The 24,653-nt window shown below is 43.2% G+C and overlaps 1 long non-coding RNA gene across 1 annotated transcript; it reads left to right on the top strand.

Moving 5' to 3' along the window:
• Positions 1-6,470: 6,470 nt before the first annotated feature.
• LOC135364004 (uncharacterized) lies at positions 6,471-23,391 on the top strand. Its single transcript, XR_010410434.1, has 3 exons — positions 6,471-6,655; positions 8,223-8,389; positions 23,256-23,391. It is a non-coding gene; the product is annotated as an uncharacterized LOC135364004 (long non-coding RNA).
• The last annotated feature ends 1,262 nt before the right edge of the window (positions 23,392-24,653 follow it).

Here is a 24,653-nt window from a genome sequence, read left to right as displayed (position 1 = left end):
GTCTGCTCCCTGTGGTTGTTTGTGAGGAAGTCAAAGAGAGGCACAGACCAAACCTCTTATTATGGAGGAGAGAGAATGTGCATTTTTCCATTCCACTGAAAAGCAGACAACAGAAGAATAAATGCATTTATCTCTCCCTGCAGAGGATGTGCCACCCACTGTCCTTTCTCCCAAGGTCCTGGAATCCCTTTCGCATATCTTTATCCTTCCAATGGTTTAACAAATTAAACCGTGCCTAATTTCCTAAACTGATTTCCCAAGGGCCCTGGCTTACAGAGTTCCCCTTCCTGTCATAGGAACCAGCTGGACTGACTTGGTTTTCCTTTCCCGCCACTAAGGCTTTGGAGCTGGGCATCACCTCCCTGACTTCACACTGCCCCTCCTCAGCCTTCAGATTGTCCCTCTGGGGCCTCCATTCCTCTGGCTGCTTTGGTGGTCCAAACTTCTCATTTTCACCAGGTTTCACTTGTACAGCATGCTGGGATGAAGGAGGGAGCCCCCAAATTAACTTTGCACCCCTGGCAGCTGCTGCCCTGGTTTCCCAAGCCTGGAGCTGTGGGCACGCTATGCGTACTCCCAGGCCAGATTCCATAGCTCACCTACCATGAGGTTGCTGGCAGAGCCCCTGTGAAACTATGGATGATTCAGTGCAGGGAACTTGCCTTTTCTGACTCTTCTGTGAGTTCTGGTTGCCATGACATTGCACTGGAGGTCACCATACAAGAGTGGCTCATACTGAGTGAGGACACACTATGTGCCTGGCTCTGCACTAAGATCTGTATAGGCCCATCTCATGAGATCCTCATAATCTTCCTACAGAGAAGGGATCTTCATCTCCATTTTTATAGAGGAGGCTCTGAGGGGTTGAGCAAACAACCTGCCTAAAAGTAATAGGATGGGATTCTAACCCAGGAGTCAAGCTCCAGAACCTCAAGGGGCTTAACCATTATATGCCTACCACAGCCTTGACCTTTGTTTCTCCCTCACCATGATTTCAGTCTGAAGGTACCCAGCTGATGCAATTTATTTTCAGGTTCTCAATAACAAAATCTCCCACCATGGACTCCACTATCTACTCTGAGATTCTTTCTCAATATGGGCTCTGGGAAGATGTGGAAGAGGTTCCGATTACAGATGTCAAATCCGAGGTCCCCTATTTCTCCCAAAGAGCCTCGTTTGCTTAATCAATGGACTTTTAAGTGCCGCACATGAAAGTGTTACCAATGTTTGAAATTATAGATGTATGTTGTCAGTACTTAATTGTTCTTTCCAGATTTTTTTTTTTTACATCAAACATGTATTTATTTTACTATCAGGAAGGAAGAAAAGAAGGAACAGTTGGAAATAAGACAACAATCGAATAGAAAAAAAAGAAGAAAAGAAATTGTTGCAACTTGTTTCTGACCATCCATGCTGATAAGTTCCCTGTGCAGAGGATTTCACTGCAGGCACATAGACCATCCTTAGACTTGAGTTCACACCTGGCTAAAGACCACAACTTCATATCTGTAGTGAACAGAGTTGGGGCTCAACAAAGATTGGTGGGTTGAATCAGAGGCTCAACAAAGTTTGGTGGGTTGAACCACAATGCACATAATGTCAATATTTGGCTAGTTTGAGGTTAACAGTCCCTACAGATTTATTCCCTTGTGAGGTATGAGGTCATTTTTAGTTAGACTCAGATTTTAGAGACTTGGGAAAAGAAACTGATGTCATGATTCAATGAGTTTCCTGAGAAAACACATAGAATTTTTTGGCCACATATTCTCAGTTTTTTGGTTCATTTGACATATCTCTATGCTAAATTTGAAAGCAAATGTCAAGCATAATTATTATATATGTAGAAATTCACCTCCCAGGGATCTACATTCCTCATCTGGAAAATGAGAGGGTAAACCAGATGCTCCCTAAAGGGCTTTCCAGTACTTGTGCTCTCTGGTTTATGTATTTCAGACATTATATATCACTTTTTGTTTATTATAAACTGAAAAGAGTGAAAAAGGATGATATCCAGCCCCCAGTTTCCCAACCATGTTATAGCTGATCTACAAATTAGATGTCTAAAGGATTATGTCACTTTGGACTAAATAAAAAGAATAAGTTAGCACTCTGAGAAGATGCTTGGATTGTGGCCTTCTAGATAAATCCCATGCCTAGATATTTGCAACGACTTCCCTATGTCACAGACAAAAGGATTATTCCATGCCTTTTGAGCATACATATGAGAGGGAATTAAAATAAGGTACTAAACCCAAACCTACTATAGTATTCAAGTACTTTGTGTTTTCACCCAGAATATATGTGTCATTCTTTGGTTCTTTCTGTGTTTTCTTTTTCCTTTTTTTTTTTTTTTAAACAAGTAGTGTATAAATAACAATGACTTGGGTCTCTTTTATTTTTAAAGTCATGCAATATTGCAAATAAACCCTCCAATGCTCATGTATGTGTGAGGTGATACTTAGTGACAGAACCATGTAGTGGCTAAGAGCAGAAGTTTCCTATCTCTGTTTTGCCACTCAATTAGCTGTACAACCTTGAGCAAGTTACTTAACCTCTCTGACTCCTCATCTATGAAATGGGGATTTGAAGGATTCTTTCCTCCCTCCCTCCTCTCTTTCCCTCCCTCCCTCTTTCTTTCCCTCCCCTCTCTCCTTCAACATATACATTTTTGAGTACCTACAATGTGTGATTCAAGCCTCTGGGAATAAATACAGCAATGAACAAGGACAAATTTCCTTTTCTCATGTATGTAAGAGTTCAGTTGAGTGAAACAGATAATAAATAAATATGGATGCCAGGTGGCAAGTGCAATGAGCAAAGCAGTGTAAGGGATATACATGAAGGATAGAGGGAAGCTATTTAGAAGGGGTAGTCAAGGAAGGCTCTCCTGAGAAAGTGACATCTGAGCTGAAATATGAACTAAGTGGAGAGAAGAAGATTCCAGGTGGGGGGAAGAACAGATGTGACAACCCTAAGGAAGGTATGCTTTCAGTGAATGTTTGAGGAAGAGTAAGAAGATCAAGGTGGCTGGAACACGTAAAGCCTTTAGATTTTACTCTAAATGCGTTGGGAAGCCATGGAGGGGGTGTTGTATTGAGCAGAAAAGAAATAACGTGATCTGGTCCATGTGGAAAGTGACCAACTTTCCAGATGTTTTAACATGTGGTTTGACTATGTGTCTAGAGATAGACTTCTCAAGCATGTGTTAAGATTGACATGAGCTTATGAGGCAGTGCATATGAATTGCTTAGAGTCTGGCAGTAGATTGCACTTAAGAAGTAGCTCTCATTATTATGCTATTAGTCAAGTTGATAGACCATCATCAAGGTTCTGCACTGATGATGATAGGGCATCTGTCTGAGGGCCAAGGAAACAGGGAGAAAAAGCCATCATTTCTTGAGTACTTACTCTATGCTAGGCCTGTACATATTTAGCTCAAATACAGTATAGAGTAAAGTAGCATGCTATGAGGAAGGGAAAAGAATGGCATCTGACCTTAAAATAGCTCCTCTACCTTGTATCAGTCTTGTCTGGTGCTCAGAACTAGTCATAACTCTGGGCTGAGGTGACTTTTAAAGTGTACATGTTAACCTGGATTGGTAACATCTGGTCCTATTCACCCCCTTTACCTTAATGTGATTTCATGGATAGATGAACTAGCTATCCACCCCAATGGCTCCGGAGTCTGAATGCCTGGGATCAAAGTCCAGCTCAACCACTTACAAGCTGTGTGACTTTGGGCAAGGCACTTAACCTATTTGTGCCTCAGGTTTCCCATCTCAGGGATGATAGTGATAATTATCTCTTAGCGTTTACATGAGCTAAAGAGAGGTACTACATGCAAAAATGCTTTATCCGATATAACTGTATTGTTTGCGCAATTAAATTAATAAATGAACCAATCAGAAGAGCTTTGAGGCGTGGAACACAGGACTGGTAAGTTTTCAGGGGAAAGCAAAGGGCCAAAAATGTTATGGTGCTGCCATAAGAAGTTCTACAGGATGAACATTTCCAGGAGTGGGAACACCTGGTAAAAAGATGCTAAAACATTTTTTAAAATCTGACTTAAGTCTTTGCAAGTTCTCACTGTGGAGACAGAAGATTCAAGTGATCCAGCAAGAAGTTTTGATCAATATGCTGCAGGGTGATGGATGATAGGGAGCCAAACAATGAGATGGAGGAATTTAAACAAAGCAGTAAGAAAACCAGATAAATGTGGGAAGGGAATTAGAAAATTCATAGAGTAAGAGATGCAACTAGAAAACAAATTAGGTGAGGAAAATATTTGCCCATCAAGTTAGCAAGAATTAAAAAAATATATAATTTCCTTTGCCATTAAGGCAATAAAAAGGGGAGGAGCTTTCTCATATACTGCTGAAAGGAATATAAATCAATAAAACCATTTGAGAAATCAATGTGGTGACACAGATCAAGTACCTCTAAAATGGTTATTCTCTTTGATTTGATAATCCTATTTCTAGATTGTTACATACCCATTTGTAGAGTCTTCTAAGTTTTATTGATTTATTTGAAAAAAAATAATTTTGGGTACACCTGGGTGGCTGGGTTGGTTAAGCATCTGCTTTCTCCTTGGGTCATGATGCCAGGGTCCTGGGATCGAGCCCCGCATTGGGCTCCCTGCTCAGCTGGGAGCCTGCTTCTCCCTCTGCCTGCTGTTCCTCCTGCTTGTATGCTCTCTCTCTCTCTCCCTCTCTCTCTGACAAATAGATTAATGAAATCTTAAAAAAAAAAAAGAAAAAAGATTTTAGATGTAGAGTCTTCATAGAATTTATTATAGCAGACACAAATTAGAAAGATTAAAATATCTTCAAATAAATGTCATATTTTGCAACCATTAAAAAGGACACTTATATACACATGAAAAAGAATGATGTTGGACTCTTTCCTCACACCATACACAAAAATTAACTCAAAATGGATCATAGGCCAAAATGGTTAAGAGCTAAAACTATAAACCTCTTAGAAGAAAATATAGGAGTAACTGTGACCTTGGTTTAGGCAAAGCCTTCTTAGATATGACATCAAAAGCACAGACATCAAAAGAAAAAAATAGACAAACTGGACTTTATCGATATTAAAACTTTTGTGCTTCAAAGAACACTGTCAAAACAGTGAAAACATAATCCAAAATAATGGGAGAAAATATTTGCAAACCATTTATCTGATTAGGGACTTGTATCCTTCTAGAATATATATTAAAAATTACAACTCCAAAATAAAAAAACAAATAACCTAATTAAAACATGGGCAAAGGCTCTGAATGGACATTTCACCAAAGCACATATAAGAATGGCCAATAAGCATATGAAACATGCTTAACATCATTAGCCACTGGAGAAATGCAAATCCAAACCATGCTAGGATGGCTAAACCAAAAAAGACAGTTAATAACAAATGCTGACAAAAACATGGAGAAATTAGAACCGTCATAATGCTGCTGGTGGGAATGAAAAATGGAGCGGCCACTTTGGAAGAAGTATGGCAGTTCCACAAAAAGGTTCCCATGTGACCCAGCAATTCCATATAGAATTCCACTCAGAAATAGAAACATATACTTGTACACAAATGTTTAAAGCGGCATTATGCATAGTAGTTAAAAAGTGGAACCAGCACAAATGTCCATCAACTGACAAAGTGATAAATAAAATGCAGTGTATCTATATAATAGAATATTATTTGGTAATAAAGAAGAATATAGTATTAATATATGCCTTAACATGGATGAGACTTGAAAAAATTATGCTAAATGAAAAAAGTCAGTCACAAAAGACCTTTATTGTATAATTCCATTTATGTGAAATGTCTGGAATTGGCAAATCTATAGAGATGAGAGAGTAAATTAGTGGTTGGGTAGGGGTTGGGAATGGGGAGTGACCGCTAATGGGCATAAGCTTTCTTTCTGGGGTAACGAAAATATTCTAAAATTTATTGTGGTAATGGTTGTACCACTCTGTGTACACCAAAACCCATTAAATTACATACTTTAAATGGGCAAATTACATGGCATATGAATTGTATCTTTATAAAATTATTAAAAATACATTTGTGTAAAGTATACACTAAGAGAAGAAATATTCATGGTATTTGTGAATGAGTTGGAATCGTGCATTGTGAATTATGATTACAATTATTGGGAAAGAAGATTAGAAGCTCTGACAAATTCTGGCAAGAGATCCACTGAAGTGTTAAAGAAATCTGCTTTGGATGGTGAATTATGATTGATGAGCAGGCCTTTTATAAAAGGGAAACCTTTTTTTTTTTTTTAATAAAAGCAATGAGAGGCCTTATTTCCCAAACAGTCCTTGGGTATAATCCTTCTTCATCTTTACTCTCTGCTCAACAGAAAGCAACCCAAGAGAGTTTCATTCCATAGAAAACAAAGTCTGACTGAGATCAAAAGTGACGTTTTCCATGCTCCCTCCTACCTCCTGTTCTTCTACCCCACAGGCCCATAAAAGAAAATGGTTCAAAAAGTCCTGAGCAAGTGAAACCAGAAATGTGCCGTGCTTGTATCTGGCAGCCTCATGCCCCGAAGGTGAAGAGCAGACAACTGCTGTCCACGGCTTCTCACAGTGAAAGTAGAATGAGTGGGGCATGTGTTCCAGCTGGGAGCATGCGTTAGGGCCCTGGCCAGGTACAAGGAGAAGTCTTATTTTTTCCTTGAGTGCCCACCATAGGCTTCTCTCTCCTGAGGAAACCAGCTTTTCCTTCTTACCTCCCAAGAGGAGGAGCCAATCCTGGCTCACATCCCTGGACAGAGTTACACTTCCCAGCTGGCCTCTCTCCGGGGCAGCCAGTTGTCCATCTCTATCTTGGAGGAACAGCTTTGACAAAGTCCTTGGCCCTGTTTGGAAATCCCCTTCCTCTTGTTCTCCCAAACAAAATTAATTTGAAACGGTTGGGTTAATCTGACATTCTTCCTCTGAGGAACATATGTTCATATGAAGGTGGGGTGGTGGGTGGTGGGGTCTCCTGGAGACAGTCCCCGGGCTCTCTACTTGGAGGCCATATACCTACCTCCCCAACACTGGCAATCTGCATTGCATTCAGGGGCATGCACCTGGGTTGGAGAGAGGTCTGGGGGGCCAGTTCTCTGAGGAATGGTTGAAAGACCTGGGGCTGCTTAGCTTGGAAAAGAGAAAACTCCGGGAGATCCTGAGATGGTCTCAATGAGCTGCTAGCATGAGAAAAGTTTATTTTGGAATAATATCTCAGAGAAAAATTGGAACCCGTGTGGAGAAATTGCAAGGAGGCAAATTGCCTTTAATATAAAAAGACCTTTTAGTAACAAGAATTTTCCAACACGCTATAGGCTCCATAGCTGAGGAGGTGATTTTCATCAGAGGAAGTCCGTGTAGCAGCTTTCTTTCAAGCATCATCAACTTGAGAGTGCAAAACTTTTTTCCAATAATTATGTGGTGTTTATTATGTGCCAGGCACTATTCTGAGGACTTTACATATATAATTCCCAGAATACTTATAATATCCTTCTAGAATAAGTGTATTTTTATCTCCAATTTATAGATGAGGAAAAATAAGACTCAGAGAGAGGTTCAGTAACTTGCCCAGGCCCATACTGTAGTCTGGGTCAAACATCCATGCTCTTAACTCTTATATTGAGGTTACATTTATATTAATACCCCCAAGATATGACCGTAGGCTCCTGCATGTCAAATATAGGATTTAGGCTCTCTCATCCAGAGGTGCCCAGATTATTTCCAGGAGTCCCCAGAGAGTGTCTGTCTATCTATACCTACAACCTAGTGGATAAGGTGCATGCACCTGTCATGCACCATGGCTTCTCTCTTGGTGATGTCTCAGCTCTCAGTGCTATTCACACAGCCTGGCCAATTATACTAATTGTGAGACCACTAATGTGTGTGCCAAGGGGGCTTCCTCACAATGTGCCCCAGTCCATAGGGCTCAAGGCCTATGGTTTTCTGGGTTCTGAGAGACTTCTGTGCCTCAGTTTGTCATCTGAGTCCCCAAGAAACAATACTTTTAGCTAGAGTCCTCTGTCTCACAATAAAATGTCCCTCACAGCTACTGGCCCTCATCTCCTTGGGTATAGACTTTCAGAGACAGTCCACCAGATGGAATTGGGCCCTACAACTCACGTCCCTCTCTGTCACCTTTGCTTCTTTCTCAACTGTCTCATGTCACCTGGACAGCTGCAATAAATAAAACTCCCTTTTCCCCAGCCACAAAACACAGAGCCTCCATGCACCAGGTGAAGAGAACTCCGAGGAGATGTCACCTCGCTTCTCCCCAGCCCTTACTCAGACAGAAAGGACCTGTGAGGCCTGAAAGCAGAAGCAAGAAGACTATTCTCAGGGGTGTAGGATGAAGTTGGAGGCTGGAAAGAATGGTAAGATCTTATCAATTCTAAAATTTTAGAATCCTAAGCCCCAACTAGTTTAAGAGAAATGGAGTTGCTTCAGCTTGTTTCCTTCAATAGCCCCCACTGGGTTTGCTTCGGAAACAGTAAGCCGTGTTTCTAGGTAAAGTTTTTAGCAGTTTTTGGATTCTACTTCATTTATGGAAAGGGAAGGTACAGAGTGAAGGAACGGGCTGTCTAGCGTAGCTCACCTTTAGGCAAGAGAGGAAGCTGGGATGTGGAAGGCTGGGGTCCATTTACTGAGAGGGAGCAATTAATGGCTCTGTCTAATAAGACATTTCCTTGAGGGAGAACTTCAGAGATGAGCTTCCTGTGATTGTACCCAGTCTCTCTCATGTTCTTCAGGAGAGTCAACATATGTCTCCATATTATCCAAGAGGTCTTCTCCTTGTCTTTTATGGCCAATGTGAGGGATGTGGAACATTTAGATTCTTTGAAGTTTCCATGAGAATAGTCAGCTGACAGAGGGGAGAGAAGATAGGGACAAGAGGAGGGTCCATCTCGCTGTGGATAGGAAGAAAGGGTGTGGTAGCCAGCCTCAAAATGGCCTCCAATAATCCTTGCCTCCTGGTGTTCATGTCTTCCATCGTGTCTCTCCCTGCATTAAATCCACGTTTGTCTGCATGACCAATAAAATATGGCAAAAGTGACAGTGTGTGACTTTCTAGGCTAAGTCATGGCTTCCACCTTGGTCTCTGGGATCGTTTGCTCTGGGGGAAGGCAGCTGCCACGTTGTGAAGAACACTGAAGCAGCCATGTGGAGGAGCCTATATGGGGAGGAACTGAGGCCTCCTGCCAAAGCCAGCACCCACTTGTCAGCCAAGTGAGTGGACCACCCTGAAAGCAGATTCTCTAGTCCCAGTAGAACTGTCAGATAACTACAGCCCCAGTTGATATCTTGACTACAACCTCATAAGAGATCCTGAGCCAGAACTGCCCAAACTCCTCCTTAGGTAAGAAGAAATATAGAAATATAGAAACTGTGATAGATATTGATGATTTAAGCCACTAAGTTTTGAGCTAATTTATAACACAGCAATTGATAACCCACGCAAAGGGCAAGTCTGATTATGTGAAGAGCCCTCTAGCATAAGCCTTGTGGGTTGGTCACCTTTATGCACCATATCCTTGGGAGGCCAGAGGGTGGTTTCCTTGTTCTGTAGTAGGGGTTGGCAAACTAGGGCCCATGGGTCAAATCCAGCCCTCCATAGGCCAAATCTGCCCACATCTCTTGTTTAACATATTGCCTATGGCTGGTTTCTTGCTACAATGACAGAATTGAATAGTTGTGATACACTGGATGGCCCACAAAGCTGAAAATATTTACTATCTGGCTCTTTTTTAAAAAAGATTTTTTATTTATTCATTTGAGGGAGAGAGTTCGAGTGAGAGCACGGGCAGAGGGGAGGGTCACAGGGAGAGGGAGAAGCAGAGTCCCCACTGAACAGGGAGCCCAAGCAGGTCCTGATCCCAGGACCCCGATATCATGACCTGGGCTGAAGGCAGATGTTTAACTGACTGAGCCACCCAGGGGCCCCTACTATTTAGCCCTTTATAGAAAAAACTTGCCGACTCCTGTCCTATAGGAACAATGTGATGGTGAACTGTCTTTCTCACACACATACAGATACACACACCCTCTCCACACAAGAGCCTGAAGTGTGAGATGCTATCTCATCTGCCCAGTGAGCCCTCTCTAATTTCCTCATCTGAATAGCTCCTACTCATCCTTCAAAACTCGGTTCAGATGCACCTCCTTGAATCCAAACTTTTACTTGTGAAATTCCTCTCCTTCTTTGGGGTTGGCTTATATATCACCTCCTTCCCTCAATCCCCCAAGCTAAACAAATTCTAGCAGCAGGGTTTCCATACCTCTTTTAGAACTCTAACCAATCACATGATGGGGATTTGTTTAGTGTCTTTCTCCCCCACTGGCCTATAAGCTCTTCAAGGGCAAGTACTGTGTATTACTCATTTTATAACCTCAGAGAAATATTCCTTTACTTATATGTTCATCACAAATACTTATCAGATGTTTATTATTTGTCAGATAATTTGCTTACACAGAGAAAAAGACCAAGTCCTTGCCTTCATGTTGCTCTAGAATGGAAGTGGAAAAGCAAACTGGCTTTAGGAGATGAGGCGGTAGAGGTCTGTGCAAACTTCATTGTGAGCATATTTGCTGTAGCCATATAAACAGCTGCAAAATGAAGTTGGTTTTCAACACTTTCATAGCATTTACCATTTGTCAGACACTGTACTAAGCACTTACATACGTTACAATTTATTTAATCTTTATACAACATGAGGCAGGTACTACAATTATTTCTATTCTACAGGATATAGAGACCAAGAGAGGTCAAGTAATTTACCCAGGGTCACAGAGCTAAAAATGTCAAATGAATTTTGGAGCAATTATTTAGTTGAATAATCAATTCTAAGTCTCAGAAACAGCACAAGTGTAAGAAATTGGGATAATGCTGTTCTTTTCTCTTTGAACACTAAGTGGATGGTTTCTGTCAAGCTGGAAATTCCAGCTCCGGAGGCTTTCTGATGGCTTACACTATGCTTGGCATTTTATTTCTAGGAATTGCCTTCTGGGAGATACTGCTGTTTTAATGATTGTGAAAGCCTGGTTTCCTCATTGAATTGCACCATTTGCCACTTTTAAGTCATCCCTAGTTATCAGTTTTATTTTCCTAGGGCTCTGTGGGGGAAGAACACAGTCAACAACCCCCAGTGATCTCCTTTCCTTGGTAAAGTCAATAGGACTATGGATTGTCTACAGTTGGGATGTGAGATGGGGTCCTGGTGCCTTTTCTCTGCCATCACTTGTCTCCAGCAGTGATCTAGTTGTGGATTAATTGGTTCAACCCTTGGGTGTCATTCAATGGATTGGTTTAAAGAGATTTTGGGTACAGTGGCTAATGACGCTGGTTCTAGCTTAAAGATGTTTGCCTCCTGTAGCATGAATCACTTAATTGCATTCTATTTTCCTTTCTAGGAATGAGGACTCTAAAGCTCTAAAGCTGGTCCGCTTTACAAATACGTAAGTAGGTATTCTGAGCCATTGTCCACTCTGTTCAGGTCACTCATTTGTGCTTGGCTCAGCCTTCCTGCACAAAGATGTGGGTACTTTGTGGCAAAGAATGAAGGTGGGGGAGTGGGAGAAATCCCACTGAGGACAGTAATGGGTGCTGAAAACAGGTATGTCCCTTGCTCAAGAACCTTTGCTCAGCAATTCCCTGCAAAGGGAAAGGTGCAGAGTGAAGTGATGAGGATTAGTGTCAAAGTAGGGGGGAGAGGGAAAGGCCAGGATGTGCACTCATGGTTTTCAGTGTATTCACCCTCATTCAACAAGTCCTGATGGAATCAGTTATGTGCCAGACCTTGTTTACAATCAGGGCCCGGAGTTTACAATGGCAAATAAGACAGATACAGTTCTTGCCCTTCTGCAGCAGTGGGGAAGATCATAAAGAAGTTAACAGTTAAATTCAATAATGGCAAATTATGGTAAGTGAGGGTAGGAATAAAGAGTGGACTGTTACAGAGAATAATCAAGAGTAGAGGATGAGACAGGACTATTTATTTTGAATGGAATAATCAGAGGAGACCGCTCTGAGGATGTGAAGGATTGCACTTAAAGGATAATGAACATGAAGGATAAAGAAACAAGGGGAGACCTCCAGGCAGTGTAAAGGCTCTGAAGTCAAGGTCAGCTCAGGCAAGCAGAGATAGCCAAATTGCTGTTGGTGGGGGCCTCCACTGCTTTCCTTTGTTCCGTCCAAACGTGTTCCTGGTCATGGCTTGAGAACCCACTTTTCCAGGATCTATAAGAATCTACAGGGTCATCTGGAGTCTCAGCCTTCAGCTATGGCTCTGAGCCAGAGCAGCATTCATCAAGAAAAGGAGGACATTTAGGGACATGGGGTCCCTTCTCTCCCAATTTAGGACAAGCAGACCTGGGTAAAGCTTAGTGTTACAAATTACTTAGGTCCTCTGGGTTCAAATCTTGGCTCTGCCCCTTGGAAGCTCTAAGTATAACACGTTACTTACCTGCTCTGTGCCTCAGTGTCCTTATCTGTAAACTAGGTCTGAAAAATGTATCTACCTCATAGGATTGTTAGGAGGATTTAATTAGTTCATGTTAGATAAGTGCTTAGATCAGTACCTGGCACATAAACATTCAACAATTATGTTGTTGTTATTATTATTATCACACTGTTGTACCCTGCTGACACTTCAGATGGCAGTGAAGGTGTGTTATATAGTCCCCAGAGGCTGGTCTCCCAAGAATCAAGCTATAGCCTTCTTATATACTTCAGTTCAGAAATCATTTTTTGTACCAGGCACTGTATTAGACACTTTGCTGCATCATTTCCTTTGATCCTTCCAACAAGCTTAAGAAGCAGATATTACTACCCCTCTTTGATAGATGCAGGAACTCAGGTTTAAAGAGGTTAACTGACTTACCTAACACCACGAAGCTAGTATGGTTCCTAGGTCCACCACTGAGATCTGACTCAGTAGGCCTGGATAAGTCCTTGGAATCTGCATTACAAGAACCTGCCCCAACCTGCCCAATTCGGGTGGGGCTGATCTCTTTACTCTACTTTGGAAAACTCTGGCCTCGATGATCTCTAAGGCTCCCTCTGGCTGCAAGTCTGTGAAGATGGGGAAGTCCACACATGCCAAGCACACAGTTTAATGAGGAAGGCAGTTTGCTGCTGTTGATGTTTATTATAACGGAATGAGCTCAGTTCATGGCACTGGTTCCTTGCCATGTTGTTGTCCAACAGGCACACTGGGGCTGAAAAATGTCCCCAGAGTGTTTTGCATTATGTAACCTCAGTTCCCAATTTCTCATCTACAGTTCCAAAATAAGATCAAATAAAAATGCTCTGAAAACCAAAAGTTTTAAGTTTGGGGAAGCTCATTTTGCAGTCGAACATGACTGCAGGGTTTGTTTGTTTTGTTTTGCCGATGTTATTTAAACCACTTGCTGTGAATGTTTAGACACTGTACGACAAAATTATCCGTATGCTTGATTATGGGGTTGTATTAGTGATCTATTGTTGCATAACAAATTACCCCCAAACTTAATGGTTTAAAACAACAAACATTTATTTTCTCACAGTTTCTGTGGGTCAGAAATTCAGAAAAGGCTTAACTGGGTAGTTTTGACTCACGGTCTTTCCTGCAGTTGCGGTCAAGATGCTCTGGGGTTGTAGTCATCTGAAGTCTTGCCTGGGGCCGGGGGTTCCCTTGCAAGACGGCTCACTCATATGGCCATTGGCTGGAGAAAGCACAATGCTTTTTATGACCTAGTCTCTGAAATGTGCCACTGTCACTTCTGCTTTGCCCTGTTTCTTAGATGAGAGTCACCAAGATTAGCCCCCACACAGGAAAAGGAGATTTAGATGTCACTTCTTTAAGAAATGAGTATCAAAAAATGTGTGGACATTATTTAAAACCACCACAGAAGTGTTACCCAGATCTTCCTGGAGGTGTTCTGTTATATGCAAGATATGGAGCAGTATTATCCTACAAAAGAATATAGTAAAGATTACTAAATAATTTTGAATTGCATCTGGCACCAAGAGTTTTAGATAAAGGGTTGTGTTTCTGTAACATAATGATAAGCTTGCAGTATGGTTTTTACACTTTATATTTTTAAACATTTTATTTATTTATTCATGAGAGACAGAAAGAGAGAGAGAGAGAGAGAGAGAGAGGCAGAGGCGCAGGGAGAAGCAGACTCCCAGCGGAGCAGGGAGCCCGATATGGGACTTGATCCCAGGACTCTGAGATCATGACCTGAGCCAAAGGCAGATGCTTAACTGACTGAGCCACCCAAGTACTGGGTTTTTACCACTTTAAATAAGCTAAAGAAATATAGACTATTTTGGAATATCTTCCAGCCTTAAGGAACCTCATGGATTATCCAGTAACTAGAGTTTACCCTCATCTCCTTCACTCTACAGATTAATAACTTGAGATTCAAAGAGGAAAAAAAAATTGCTAAGAACATACATACTATGTTTCAGACACTGCTAAGTGCCTTAGATGTATTATTTTATTAAATTTTCCCAGCTTTACTGATGAGGAGAGTAAGAATCAGAAAGGTGAATAGAGTGTTCTGGGTCAGACAGCTAGTGTGTTTTGGAGACAGGGCTAAAAACCCGTGTCTCCCAAGAGTCAGCCAGAGTCCTGCACATGTAACACCTCCTCTTATGACCCTCTGGGATGTGAGAGCAGAGCTGGCATAACCCAGATATCATATCTCTGGAGGATCAAGTTGAAAGGTCTTCTGTTCACACACCCAGGGTTCTCCCCAGTCTGAAGATCTCACCAGCCTGCTGCTTCCCTAGCTTGTATCCAACCTGAGATTCTCCCCTGGGAACCAGACAAGAACCCCAGAAGTTGCAGAAGTAATGACCTCACTGCCCATCGCCTTACCCTCAAAGTGGGATTCTGAACTTCAAGTTGGGTGGCTGCTGCTGAAGTGTGACCAGGCTCCGTGCCCACTTTGAAATGCCTTCTCAGGGTACCTCAGATATATATCATGTTCACTCTCTCATCTAAAAGGTGTTCCCAAACAAGACCTCCTCCCCAGAGGAGTATGGCTGGGGAGAGCCTTTCCAAGGGCTGTCAGCTTTAAACCCTACAAAGGATATGCCATCATTAGGAATCTAAATTTAAAAGTTACAATGATAGCGGTTGTAGTAATAAAATCAAGTTAGGACTCTTTTAGTGACATGTGTCAGAGAATCCAATCCGAAATGACATAACCTAAAGAGGAATTAATTGAAAAGTTGAGATATAGCGTTGATTTCAGGTGTGCTGTGATGCAAAAAAAAAAAACACAAATGCTCCAGGACGCGGTCTCTCTTTCATCTCTCCACTCTGCCTACTCTGTTGTTGACTCCAATTTCGGACTGTCTGACGGGTCCCTGAGCCAATCACTATCACAAGAGGATAATGCTCTCATTGGCCAGACCTGGGTCACATGACACTCCTTGATGGGGCTATTGGGGCAAGAACAGACCAGCAAGTAAAAAACTGGAGGCTCCACTGGAAGTAGGACAAAGGGCTGTTGCCAATAAATTTGACAACATTTGAGCCAGACTCTGTGCTAAGCATTCCACATGCACAAATCTCATTTAATTTTTTTTTAAAAATATTTTACTTATTTACTCGAGAAAGAGAGAGAGCATGAGCAGTAGGGAGGGACAGAGGGAGAGGGACAGGCAGACTCTCCGCTGAGCACGGAGCCCAATATGGGGCTCCATAGAGTTCCCTGAGATCATGACCTGAGCCAGAGGCAGAGGCTTAACTGGATTGAGCTACCCAGGTACCCCTCATTTAATCTTTATAAACAACTCTGTAAGATATATATTAATATTACCTCCATATAATAGATGAAGAAACAGGCTCAGAGAGGTAAGTAACATGCTCAAGGTCACATAGCTAGTAAGTGATGGGGCTGAATTTGAATCAGTTCTGATTCAAGAGCCATTCTTGTTCCATTTCCATGAAGCTGCCTGTGGCATCAGCTTCCTCTAAGTCATTTAGGCTGGGAATAGCAGTGTCTTCTCCAACATTTCCTCTTCATCGTCTGCATCCAATAGTCACCAAATCTAGTTGATCCTACCTCCATCAGCTTTGAGCTATCTGTTCCCGTCTTCTCTTCCTAGTGCCACTTCCCTAAGGACTTGATCACTTTTCTCTGGATAATTAGAATAGCTTATCCTTTTCTCAGAAGACACGCATGTGAGGTCCGAGGGCCATTTTAACTTACAAATTCATATTTAAAAGTTAGGATTAGGGGCGCCTGGGTGGCTCAGTCGGTTAAGCGTTTGCCTTCGGCTCAGGTCATGATCCCAGGGTCCTGGGAGCGAGTCATACATCGGCCTCCCTGCTGAGCGAGGAGCCTGCTTCTCCCTCTCCCTTTGCCCCTACCCCCACTTGTGCACTCTCTCTCTCTCTGTCAAATAAATAAATAAAATCTTTAAGAAAAAATAAAAGTTAGGATCACATAAAAATCTATATCCTATGGTATTCTTTGAAAGATGGAAAAATTCGGTAACAATGAACCCACAATCTTCGTGGCAATAATGGCTGAAATTGAGCATCTGTGGTTCAGCTGGCCAAGTCCCTGTTGCTTTTTACCTCCAGACATCCTTACTCAGGTAAGTTCCTCACCTGCCCTCCATAAACATCTGAGTGTGCAAGCCTAGTCCCTAGTCTCTCCCCATTTTTACCTATCTTCCTGTGGCCACTAGGTTTATCTTCTTAAACTGTGATCTGATTAACCCATTCTTTCATATTCGAAGACATTTAAGAGTTCCACACTGCCTATAGGCCCACCACAAGCTGGATCCCAAGCTACTTTTCTAGGCCTATGTCCTGTTGAACAAGCCTCCACACACTCGATTTCTGCCACATTCCTCTGGACTAGGCCCTACATTCCCTCTCCCACTTGCATTTGCCCAGGCCTTATTCGCTGGGTCCCTAATGTCCATTCTTACTCCTCTCTGTGTCTTTTCACATCTGCTCTTTGAGTGCTCACACAGCTTTCAATGACCAGGTCAATTCCCATCTCCTCCAAGGAGCCACCATCAACATTAATGAGCTCCGACTCCATACACCACCAGTCCATTATTTTTGATCACCTATTGTGAATGATATTTATTATGATAATAAATACTCTTTCTAATCAATTAATCGAGTTCATATTTATGGAACACTACTATGTGCCAGGCATTTTTCTGAGTGTCCTACACTCACAACAGCTTTTTGATATATACGCTACTCTTAACAACCATCGTGCACTGAGGAATCTGAGACACAAAAAGTTCCAGTCATTTGCCCAGTTTCATACAGCTGGGAAGCAGCAGAGTCCAGCAGTAGAGCTGGAATCCAGGTAGTCAGGACCCAGATCCTGGACACCTTATCACCACCTTAGATATGTATTCAGCACATATTTTAAAGAAACTGCTGTGTGCCAGGCACTGTAGGAGATGTTGCAAATGTAAAGATGAAATTAAAGATGAATAGCAGCACGCTGTCTGCCCTCAAAGAATTTCCAAGCTAATGGAAGGAGATGGACATGGTCCAATAGGAGGAATGAGTATCACAGGTGCCTTCATAGAAGTGTAGAAGGAGAATGGGGGCAACATGGAGGTGTCCCTGAGAATCTGGAACCCGTGCACAAAATGGGGTGGGTCACAGCCATCTGAAAAGGTCAGGGATGACTTTGTAGAGGAACTTTGAGTTGAGTCTTAAAAGGTGAGTTACACAAAAAGGCACATATTGTATTATTCCATTATATGAAATATTCAGAGTAGGCACATCCACAGAGACAAAGAGCAGGTTCCCAGGGGCTGGGGGGAGGGGAGATTGGGGTGTGACTACTTAATGGGCACAGGATTTCTTTTGGGGATGATAAGAATATTCTGGAACTAGAAAGTAGTGATGGTTGCAGAAGACTGTAATAGGAGTGATTGAATCGTACAGTTTATTTTATATTTTATTTTATTATTTTATTTTATTTTAAAGATTATTTATTTGAGAGAGAGAGAGAGCACATGCACACAAGCAGGGGGGAGGAGAGAGGGAGAGGGAGAAGCAGGCTCCCCACTGAGCGGGGAGCCCTACATAGGACTCCATCCCAGGACCCCGGGATCATGACCTGAGCTGAAGGCGGATGTTTAACTGAGCCACCCAGGCGCCCTGAGTTGTACAGTTTAAAATGGCTAAAAAGGTAAAATTTATGTTATGTGATTTTATCTCAAAAAAAAAAAAAGATGAGTTGATATCTATCAGGTATGCTGAGCAGGGCATGGAGTCACTGGAGGTGGGTTGATTTCCGATAAAGAACGCAAGTTTGGAAAACAGGGAGCTGGGTCAGTACGGCTGCTGTTACAGGGCACTCAGGGCTGGTGTGGGCAGGGCCTAGACCTCCCAGCAGCAGCTAAAGCTCCCAAAGCAGATAGGGGCAGTATAATGACCTTGTAGGCCGTTCCCAGGAGCTTGGACTCTCTCCCGCAGGAAATGGGGCACCGGTGATGACGTTCAGCAGGACCATGATGTGCTCAGGTGTATGAGGAAGATCAAGCAATCCTTATTTGGAGGCTGGGGATATGTGAAAATTCTGGAGGCAATAAGGGAGTTATTGTAACAGTCCAGCTGAAAGCCAACAAGGAGTGAGGATGGGACCATCACCACGTGCCGGAGAGCAGAATCTATGTCATTTGCATTTGTGAATTTCATTCATTCATTGACATATTCCCTCAATGACCATAAGTGGATTTCCATTATGGCCCATTATGTGCTGGTGCTGAGGACACAGCAGTGAACACAGGTCAGGCCTAGCTCTCCCGGAGTGTACTGGCTGGCCAGGGAGGCATATGATAAACCAGTAACGACACAATGGATGATTGACAATTGGGAGAGGTACTATTAAAGGACCAGGACAAGGTTCTAGCTCTAGCCAGATAGCCCTAGTTTCAAAACCTGGTTCTTTACTGCTCAGGTGGGAGCACGTTTCTCAGGCTCTTGAAGCCTTTGTTGCCTCATCTAAAAATGTGGGTAGCAGGAGTACCCACCCACAGGATGGTTAAGGAGATTAAAGTTAGTGCTGTAGAGAGAGGTGCCTACCAATGCCTGGCAGGCAGCAGAAGCTTACAGGGATCATTTGATTCTTCCACACTAGGTAGGCACCCTAAATCCGAGTTGGGCAGAATTATGTTATTGACCTTGAACCCGTCAGTCTCTGGGAACATGATGGAAGACACCAGGAATGCTGATTTGCTGCGTATAGAGTGGCCAATTGATCTGTGGAGAAGCCCTTTAGGAGATGCTCATTTTGGGGAACAGCAGGCCTGCCTTAGCATTGTGGAAGGTGCTGTTCCCCACCCCCTCTTACTCCACCCCCAACGAGGCTTCTGCTGCGTGTGTAAGAAACAGCCATGGATTTTGGTGTCTCCCTATGTAGTTCGTCCCTCAAGAGAATGCCATTCCCTGGCCTGGTACAAAATACCCTTTTCTGACCTTCAGAGGCCAATGTGCTGGTGCTCCTTGTAACACCGATGGAATGATGCCCACCAGTGTCTTTCTCTTACAAGGTTCGGGCTTAGTCATAAACTCCCTTACACACGAGTACCCTCATCCAAAAGTTACGGAGTGAATGCCTATGTGTGGCAGTCACTGTGCTAGGTGTTAGGATCATAGTATTGAAAAGAATAAGACCCACCCCCTCCCACAAAGGCATCCTAAACTCACGGGGAGTTAGAGAGGTAGATGAATCCGTGCCATCTGTGTTGAAGGGGCTAGAATCAAAGTAGTACAGGCCATAGGGTGGGTGCACAGAGCCAAACTGAGGCACCTTGCCTGGGAGTGCATGCCAGACTGTGTCAGATAAGGCTGGGCTTTGGTGTCCAGCCCCTGACATACTGCTCAGTGATAATAACTGTCCCTTAGTGAGTACCACTCTGTCCCTGGCATAAAGTGCCAGATACTTACGTTGCTTAATTTAATCCTCATGATGATACCATGAGGACTGTTTTAAATGAATCACTACATTACAGCATTTAGAAGAGTGTCTGACTCATGGTAAATGTTCCATAAATGATGCCTATTGTTATTCTCTCTCTCTCTTTCTCTCTCTCTCTCTCTCTCCCCCACCCCTTTCTCTCTGGATAAAACTGAAATTAGGTGATAGGAGCTCAAAAGTCCATAGGGTCCAAGCATAAGTGTTCGGCAAATTCCCGAGGAGCCCAAAAGGCAGCCTGGGTTTCCATCACGGGCAGCAGGGATAGGTGAGAAGTGCTGGGTTCTCACAGTGAACACACATAGTGTTAATGCCAGTAGGAGGGCTTGGTCATTGGCTCCTCCTGAAGAGGGCTTCTCAGCTCCAGCAGATGGCCGCCCTGTGGGAAGAAAGCCTATGACAGATACAGCAGAATGACTCGCTCTGCATCTGTCCCTCCCTCCTCCTCATGCCTCCCTGAATTGCAGAGGCTGGAGAAATCAAATCCACCTTTCTCAGCCTCCCTTCCAGGTTCTGGGTATGATGAGAGTCTGCCATTTAGATGTGCTCACAGGAGGCTCAAACTGAATCAATTGGGGGTGAAGGTGGGGTCACCTTGGGGCTACACTACGTTGCTGGTGCAGGTCTGGCCAATGCAGAGCCACTAGGGATAATGACAGCTCTCCCATCCTGAGTGGTGGCAAAGGTGATAGGAGCCTGGAGTGAGCAGTTGAGATACCATCTGAGTGTTGTTCCGAGTGCTGCTCTTGGGGACCCAGTCTACCGCCCACTCCTCCGTCCATCTTGTAAGCACCCAATTCCCTGTAATGTTTTCCTGCTTCACATAGCTAGAACATTTTTTCTTATCTTGTGCGTGTGTGTGTGCGTGCGTGCTTCAAACTTTCAATGTGAAATCTCCTGATTTGCAAAGAAGGACTTGCACAGAGCACCTAAACCTTTCTGACCCTGGCTTCCTCACGCGCAACATGGTTGTGTGAAACCACTTCGCATCAGGTAGTGGGAAGGGTCCCGTGAAATATCATTTGCAAAGTGCCTGTCATACAGCAGCTGCTCAATAACAGACAACTTTCTGTAGCATAAAAAGCATGGATTTTTAGAAACTGGGTTCAAATTGTGATAATACTGCTTACCAGCTGTGTGACCACATGAAACTTTGCAGCCCTGGGCAGTGTGGGTGATAAAATACCTACTATTGCATGGTCTGTTTGTTGGCGTGCTGGTTTTGGTGACTACTAAAGCGTTAACGTATACAAGGATGCCCAGCCCGGTGCTTGCCTGACACAGAGTCGTCTCTTCTCAAATGCTCATTTCCTTCTTTATCGCCTATTTCCTTCAATTCATAGTAATATTTAATACGCTTGTGGATGAGGATGAGGATGGTTGGAAAGAAACTAATGAGGTAAACAGTTATAAAGGATACAATTACAGAACCAACCATTTGCTCCCTGTTAGGAGACTGACAATTTTTTTGCCCCTCCATAATACAGGAAATAAAGTGGTATCTGTCATTTCAGTGGGTGTGTCTGGGCGCTCTGGAGACTGTTCTGCTCACACCTCTTTCCTGCTACCAATCGTCTTTCTCCTGCTACCAGAGCCATGGCTTGGCTCTGCTTCGGGAGATAGGACCTGCGCTCTGGGCATCTGGGGACCTGCCAAGTGAGATAAGAGAGAGTGGGCTGGGAAAGGGTAGCTCTCTGAGATCCTTGGCAAAGTGCCAATAAGTTAAGAGGTGGGATGGATGAGGCTGGACACATAGTAGGTCTGTCAGTTTGTCAAGAGTTGTAGGAGCCCAGTATTATCTGGGGAAGGGTGTGGTCAGGTGCAGAGTAGGATACTGAGGAGACTCAGAGCTAGAAAACTGCTGATAGAATGGGGAGCATAGTGGCTATTCTAGGATTATTTGCTAGTCTTTCTTACAGTGAGATACACTTCTTGGCAAGAAGTGTAACCAGTGGAATCCATTGAAATGTATTTGTAGGAGCCATCAGTAGACATTTATGTTGGGTACCGCCCACCATATGCTCCAGGAAGCATTGGAGGGAAGAACGGTGTTTTCTTTTTATTATTATTATTTTTTAATCCCTTCCGAAGCCTAGCAGTGGTGATTGGCACACAACCTGTAATTTATTGTTAATATAGGCAGGGCATCTGTGGAGAGACTTGGCCATTCGACAAACATCTGTGGAATGCTCACTGCCCCCTATATTCCTGCCAAGAGCCTTGCTAGAGTCAGAGGATACGAAGTCCCTGTACCCAAGAAACTGACATTCCAGAGACGGAGGCAGATGCAGGCATTCGGCTAACACTAATTGAGAGCCTGCTATGTCCATGCACCTACCAGGCTCTGGGGTATAACAGTTAAGACCTGGTCTCTGCCCTTAAAGATTTATAGGCTGTCGGGGTGGGGCGGTGGGAAGGAAATGTCAGGTGGACAGGCAGTTGCAATCTGATGTGTTTCAAGCTGGTGTGGGTGAATTTTCCAGATGTGCGCAGGAATTCTCCAGGTGACAAGGAGGGGGGCGTGTGTGTGTGTTTGTTGCTGAGGGTGAGGAGAAGGCATTTCAGGCAAAGAAAGCTGCACTGAGTACAAGAAAGGGCACAAACCCGGGGAGGACAGGGTGAGCTCAGTATTGTTGTAGGGTAGGGGAGAAGGCTGGGAGGCATTGGTAGGAAGTGAAATTTCAAGCAAGTTGAGACTGGATCTTGCTAAAACTTGTCATGCTCAGAATCTGAACTCCATTCTGGAGGTGATGGGAAACCACAGAGGTATTTTAAAAGGTAGATTGAATCCATTAATCCTACTGAGTGTTAACTATGTATGCACTTGCTACTGGAGTAGATTCTGGAAATTTGATGGTGTGTACAATAGTTTTTGTCCATGTGAGGTTTATGATCTAATAGGAGGGAGGCAAATTACACAAACTAATTTTTTTTAACAAGGAGAATGTATTAAGGTAGTGTTTACATAATTAAAACATAATTAAAATCATAACATACTCCACAGTCAGCCAACATACCTATAAAGTTATTAAATATCACAAGTGCTATGAAGGGGACTCCAAGCTGGCTGGTGGTAAAATGCCAAATAATGGCTAATAATAATAGTCACAGACATTTGGTAAGTGATCATTACGCAGCTGTCATGCTTCTTGCCGATTATCTCATTTAGTCTTCAAAGCAATCAGGTGAATGAGTTTTATCTCCACGTAGGGACATATGTCTGACTCCAAGACTTGTACGACCCATTGAGGTTGCGTTTTGATTTTTATCTTTTGCTAATAGCAATTACGATAGTAGACTGGATAGTGACCAACCGAAAATGTCCACGCCCTGATCCTTGGAACCTGTGAATATATTACTTTCCATGGCAGAAGGGACTTTGCAGATGGGATTGCCATGGGGAAGAGTATCCCAGATTATCCAGGTGAGTTCAATGTAATCACGAGGGCCCTCATAAGAGAGAGGGAGGAGCAGAGAGAGGCTGGAGGGGTGTGCTTTGTAGATGGAAGGAGGGATTGCTGGCTAAGGAAGGCCTCTGGAAGGTGGAAAGGCAATGGATTCTCCCTTAGAGCTTCCAAAAGGAACAAAGTTCTGCTAACACATTGATTTTAGCCCCGAAAAACCGTTTTCATCTTCTGACTTCCAGAACCGTAAGATAAATTTGTGTCATTTTAAGCCAAGAAGTTTGTGGTAATTTGTTACAGTGACAATAAGAAACCAATTAAGCAACTTTTTGAGGGTACTTACTTCACCACAGCTGGATCAAAAGCCCTACGTCATAAGACTGCTTCGCCTAAACAAGGGAAAACTAAGTGTTTTAGAAGCTTGTAGAAGATCTGCGGGGGGAGGGGAATGAGTCCGAAAGCAAAAGGAGAATGGGAAGAAGAAGTGGGAGAGAGGGTGTTTGAAGTGCAGGAACCAGCAGAAACAAAAGCATAAGGGTAAGGGTGGGCCATGAAGGCACGCGTGGAGGAGGGTTTTGCTAAAACCACCAGGCATGGCAGAGGGCCGGAGAGTGACCTAAGCCTGGAATTTTGGCTGCAGTCAGACCATGGAGCCGGACCCCAGTATGAGCCGTGACTAGGCAGTGGGGAGTCACAGGAGGACTTTGAGGAGGCCCGTGACATAATCAGGTAGCGTTTTATGAAGAATTCCCTCCATTGGTGGGAGTGGTGGGAGGAGAGGGGCAAGGAAGCAAGTTCTGAGGCTTTGCTGTCACCTGTCCTGTATGACATTTGTCTGAACCAGGCTGGTGGCCGTGAGAAGAGCCAGAGGTGTCTCCCTGTCATAAAGCACACAGAAATGCCGTTCTCAAAGTGTGGTCCCCGGACCTTGGCGGTGTCCTGGAGACCCTTTCAGGGAGCTCTCAAGGTTAATTTTTTTCTCATTTCAAGGTTAAATTTTTTTTTCATTTCATTTCATTTTTCACACTCATTCTCTCACAGCGCATAGTGGAGTTTTGCAGGGGTTACAGAGGTGAAATCACCGCAGACTCATTGCAAAAGGAGAATTCATCTCTCTTTTATTAAGCCAGACATTAAAAAGACTTGAAAAAAATGTATTATTTGTTTTGGAAAATATTATTTCACAAAAATGTTCTTTATGCTAACATATAATGACTTGTTAGTTCTAAATGAGTATATATTTAGACATCTTTGTATTAATTTATCATATGGTAAA

Source organism: Mirounga angustirostris, unplaced genomic scaffold (assembly GCF_029215605.1).
Source record: "Mirounga angustirostris isolate CCGP_5_RB_7025 unplaced genomic scaffold, mMirAng1.0.hap1 SCAF_4, whole genome shotgun sequence".
NCBI lineage: Eukaryota > Metazoa > Chordata > Mammalia > Carnivora > Phocidae > Mirounga > Mirounga angustirostris.
The sequence above is the reverse complement of the archived record's forward strand: the minus strand, read 5'-3'. Positions and strand labels throughout refer to the sequence as shown.